The sequence below is a fragment of the Haematobia irritans genome, chromosome 2 (assembly GCF_050003625.1).
Source record: "Haematobia irritans isolate KBUSLIRL chromosome 2, ASM5000362v1, whole genome shotgun sequence".
Taxonomy (NCBI): Eukaryota; Metazoa; Arthropoda; class Insecta; order Diptera; family Muscidae; genus Haematobia; species Haematobia irritans.
In genome coordinates this window covers 81702153-81708152 of record NC_134398.1, presented here as the reverse complement: position 1 = coordinate 81708152, position 6000 = coordinate 81702153, and positions in this window count along the sequence as shown.

Sequence of the window (6000 nt, the reverse complement as noted above, 5' to 3'; positions counted from 1 at the left end):
CTGAATAGTCTAAGTGAGACTGATACATCGGGCTGCCACCTAACCTAACCTTCCTCTGCCTAGTGTATCTTAGATAGGGTCACGGCCTAAAGGAAAAACAAGTATATAGGCCGTAAGTTCGGCCAGGCCGAAGCTTATGTACCCTCCACCATGGATTGCGTAGAAACGTCTACTGAAGCCGATGGCAAGGTATCATAAAACTTCCTAACAACGTAATATATACCACATAGTCCATACGTGGTATATATTAAACTACAAAAGGGCCGATTAAATACGTATATAATTAAGTTTAAAGTTTCTATAGAAATAAAATTTTGACAACATTTTCTATAGAAGTAAAATTTTGACAAAGTTTTCTATAGAAATAAAATTTGGAAAAAATTTTCTATAGAAATAAAATTTTGACAAAATTTTCTATAGAAATAAAATTTTGTCAAAATTTTCTATACAAATAAAATTTTGACAAAATTTTCTATAAAAATAAAATTTTGACAAAATTTTCTATAGAAATAACATTTTGACAATGTTTTCTATAAAAATAAAATTTTGGTAGATTATTTTTGGCTCGAGTGGCAACCATGATTATGAACCGATATGGACCAATTTTTGTGTGATTGGGGATCGGCTATATATAACTATAGACCGATATGGACCAATTTTGGCATGGTTATTAGCGGCCATATATTAACACCACGTTGCAAATTTCAACCGGATCGGATGAATTTTGCTCGTCCAAGTGGCTCCGGAGTTCAAATCTGGGGATCAGTTTATATAGGGGCTATGTATAATTATGGACTGATTTGGACCAATTTTTGAATGGTTCTTAGAGACTATATACTAATATCATGTACCAAATTTCAGCCGGATCGGATGAAATTTGCTTCTCCGCAAACCAAATCTGGGAATCGGTTTATATGGGAGCTATATATAATTATGGACCGATGTGGACCAATTTTTGCATGGTTGTTAGAGACCATATACTAACATCATGTACCAAATTTCAGCCGGATCGGATGAAATTTGCCTCTCTTAGAGCAATCGCAAGCCAAATTTGGGGGTCCGTTTATATGGGAGCTATACGTAAAAGTGGACCTATATGGACCAATTTTTGCATGGTTGTTAGAGACCATATAATAACACCATGTACCAAATTTCAGCCGGATCGGATAAAATTTGCTTCTTTTAAAGCAATCGCAAGCCAAATTTGGGGGTCCGTTTATATGGGGGCTATACGTAAAAGTGGACCGATATGGACCAATTTTTGCATGGTTGTTAGAGACCATATACTAACACCATGTACCAAATTTCAGCCGGATCGGATGAAATTTGCTTGTCTTAGAGCAATCACAGGCCAAATTTGGGGGTCCCTTTATATGGGGGCTATACGTTAAAGTGGACCGATATGGCCCATTTGCAATACCATCCGACCTACATCAATAACAACTACACAGAGAATACAGATTGGTTGTGACAATCGAATTTATTGCCAACCTCCTTTTGGCAGTTGTAGCAACTACCAGTTGGCAGTTGTGACACCCAACAAATTCGGTCGACTCAATCGAATGATGGGAAACCCGACTAATACTATATATGGAGTTAGTTGTGTCAGACGATGAAACTGGTCGTTGCTCCCTTCTTCATTTGGTTGTAGCTCCCAACTTTAAGGCACCATAACCGAATTGAATAAAAAAATCCCACAAAATATTGCATTTTATTTATATTTTTTAGATAATAGGAAGGTACATATACTTAAATACAAAATATTAATACATTATAAAAAATGTTCACCATTAAGAGTATACCCTCCATCATGAATAGCTTGGAGAATCGACAGATAATGGAGCTAAATCTTTGGTACTCTTATCATATTAGTATTTATAGATGGTGTCCGAACTGTCTATGGCCCGTCTAAAACACACAATAAATTTATTAAAGAAATTAGTGTGGAGTTTTAAAAACGACATACGAACCTATCCCCGATGGCCACTTTCTTGGGGTTTCATATATATAAGACAGATGTAGAGATGGATTTTTTCAGAGCCGCCGTGTTAAACACAATGAAATTATTCCATATTAAAGGTGAGTATTAAGTTCGTGTTTAGCCGCTAAAATCGCTAAAGTGAAAAATTATACATATTTGTTGCAAATTTTATTATAACTTGATGGGGAAAAGCCCAAAGCAAATTTTCACAAAGTATGTATTCCTTAAAATGGATGATTAAAGAAAAGTAATCGTGAAAAAATGACGTTTTTGGCGGATAAACTCGAACTTAATACCCACCTTAAGGATGCGCACCGTAGCATTGAGTATCCTGAAGCTATTTGTTTGCAATATAGCCACGCACGGCCCGAGTTGTTCACGACAATATTTTATAGGCAGTCCACGGATGAGGCAGATAAATTTCGAAAGGAATAAGAAATATTTCGTTTTAAGTTGTAGTTATTTGATATTAAAAAAACACACTATACTACAACGTTGATAGTAATAATTTTATTGACATTTCAAAAATATATTCAAAGGAATTCGGCTGTGAGTACCAAACGAAAGTGCTGATTACTAAATGACAGTTACAAAGGTTTTATAAGGTTGGTTGTGCCTATCGAATTCGATCAAAATTATTCAAAAGAGAGGCATTTAGTTTAGACAACTAATTGCCTTGTATTACAAACAACAAATGGTAGAAGGAACGAAATAACGATTGTACATAAAGTAAAATGAATGATACAACTGTGATTTGATTGTAAATGTCGAATTTTCGTTACAATAATCGATTTTCAACCTATCTGTTTTCTGTGTGTACTTGTGCCAAGTTTCAAGACGATAGCTTGTTTCGTTCGGAAGTTAGCGTGATTTCAACAGACGGACGGACGGACGGACATGCTCAGATCGACTCAGAATTTCACCACGACCCAGAATATATATACTTTATGGGGTCTTAGAGCAATATTTCGATGTGTTACAAACGGAATGACAAAGTTAATATACCCCCATCCTATGGTGGAGGGTATAAAAAAGTTGATGCGGTCACCCCCCAGTTTTGTAGCATATTCGAAGACAATTTCAGAACACCAAAACTTTTTTTTCCGTGCACCCTTCGACCCCCCGAAATACAATTTATTGTGCTGGGTCGTCATTTGAAGTCCGATCGAAAAGAAACGCATATCGTTGTTCGTGGTTGACCAGGGGCTATATTTCGTGCATTGGTCATTTTTGACTCCAACGTCAAATTTGATTTTTAATTTTTTTATTTCGCTTCGTATACCCCTATGACACCCATTTGTAATAACCATTATAAAGATCTTAACAAAACATGAAACTTTTGCTTTTGAAGTATTTAATTATATTCATAAACAAAAAAGTTACAGAGATTTTAAAAAGTCAATAGGTCACCCTACACAACACTAAATAGTTTTTGCTGTGCTGTCATGATGTCCGATCGAAACCACATGCACATCGTTATTCATATCTACGAAATTGATTTATAAGGCATTTAGAACACAAAACCTGTTTATCTGTAAATTTCTAACGGTACCTTTCTAACGGTACCTCGTTCATCCCTTATTTGTTCACGCGATTTCTCTTTTTTTATTTATTCAGCTATGGGAAGCCAGATTCAAGATAAATTCAATAATACACACAAAATTTTTTTTTTAATTTCAATCACGAAAATCGCGGATTCAATCATTTTTTTAATTGAAATGTCTTCAATCACGAAAATGATAGTATCAATCACCCATTTTGATTGAAAACCAACACGTTTTTTAATTAAAAATTTAATTGACTTTTGTCACGGAATCAATTAATTGTGTGATTGAATCAATTAAAAACGTGATTGATTTTTAACATAAAATTCAATCACAGTTTTAATTGAATTAATTAAAATTTTAATTAATTTCCCGACAAAAATCAATCAACTATTTGATTCATTCAATTAAATAATTAATTGAAATTGGATATAAATTTCGATCAAAAAATTTATATATTACGACCCCAAAATCGTATTTAGTTTTTTTTCATTTGAAAAAAAAAAGAAAATTTGTGTTTCTTATAAAACATATTTAATATTTTATTATTTTTTAGAATTATGCAATAGACAAATAAATTTGGTTCTTGTCATTTGTGTTTTGTTCTAACATAACTTACAAATACAACTACTATCAATAACAACTATAGGATGAAAAAATAAATTATATAAATCACTAGCGTAACCCGGCCCGCTTCGCTGCGCCTTCCGAAGCGTATTTAGAGGAACATTTTGCATTAACTTAGTCAACTATATCCTTCGTGCTGAAAACAAATTCGAAAAGATTTCAATTCTTTTAAACAAATCGGACTACTTGATTTTTCGTTTATAGGTACAAATACGGCGGGAGAGAGTGTACCCTCCAAATTTTTTTAATAATGTTCTGTATTCAAGTAGTTGGACAATCTTCTATATTTCTTGTGAATTTTAAGTGGGGTTTGTCAAGGAAAGGTATCCTTCTCCTCAACATATCTGAAAATTAAGCACTATATTATAATAACATACAAAGAATTACTGTTTCCCATCCAATAAATCGGAAAAAGCAAAAGTAGTAAAAAAATTTACCACATTAACATTTGCTAAAATCTTGGAAAATGATGCACCCTCTACGTTGGTTGCCAATTTCATATAAATTTACGTTCTTTACTAAAAAGAAGTCTGGCAGAAGCCTGTACAAAAATCATAAAATTATGTACCGAGTTCCCATTTACGGACAACCCTCTACTTTCAATTTAAGAAGAAAAAAAACGGACAAAAGGGAACCCTCTCTTTACTAAAATGAAGAATAAAAAGAAGTCTGGCAGAGGCCTGTACAAAAATCATTAAATTATGTACCGAGTTCCCATTTACGGACAACCCTTCGCTCCACTCCGACCTGATATCGGACTATCACGTACCCTACATTAATTTCGCAACTACTCAATGGTCCCTATAAATTCTATCGAAGTAGAAAAAAATAAGATTATAATAATAAGATTAAGGGACTTGTAAGTTATATGAAAAGATGATGTACAGTGGGAGAAAAGATGATTCAATTTGTAAGAGGAAATTTCCCAAATGTTTTCTCCATAAGGAGTTAGCATAAAGGGCCCAAAATTGAGTTATCTCTCCCAGCCAGATCTATACTAAAGGCCGTGGAAAGGTTCATTCGCCCGAACCGAAACATGTACAGTCCAGGCGTGTATAGATTTGTATCTGGCGTTTTCTTTTCAATGGCTCTATTAACCATGTTCCTTAATCTATATCTGTCCATAAAAGCTCGAAAAATAATTGTATAATTAGATATAATGCATTTGGACGTCAATTGCCTGTTTCGGTATCAGGCTAACATGAAATATAATAAGCAACGATGAGCCCGTCGTAAAACTAGGAAAAACACGACTAATGTACCCGTTAGAATTGTTGTTGTATCCTGGAAACCAGTTTCTGTTAATTGTCATATGTTGTAGTTGACTGTAGAAACAATAAGCATTGTTCGACTGTTCGCCACTTAGGTGAATTCTAACAAATTAGCTTTCTAAAAATAAATTTCGTGTTGTTGCATTACTATGTAACAAAACGAAATAAAAATAAGATTAAGGGACTTGTAAGTTATATGAAAAGATGATGTACAGTGGGAGAAAAGATGATTCAATTTGTAAGAGGAAATTTCCCAAATGTTTTCTCCATAAGGAGTTAGCATAAAGGGCCCAAAATTGAGTTATCTCTCCCAGCCAGATCTATACTAAAGGCTGTGGAAAGATTCATTCGCCCGAACCGAAACATGTACAGTCCAGGCGTATATAGATTTGTATCTGGCGTTTTCTTTTCAATGGCTCTATTAACCATGTTCCTTAATCTATATCTGTCCATAAAAGCTCGAAAAATAATTGTATAATTAGTAAATCGATAAAGTTTATTTCAATTTTCCCCTTCCCCAACCAGATATCGAGAAATCATATACTACTTTAAATAAATTTCAAGTAGATCGGAGATG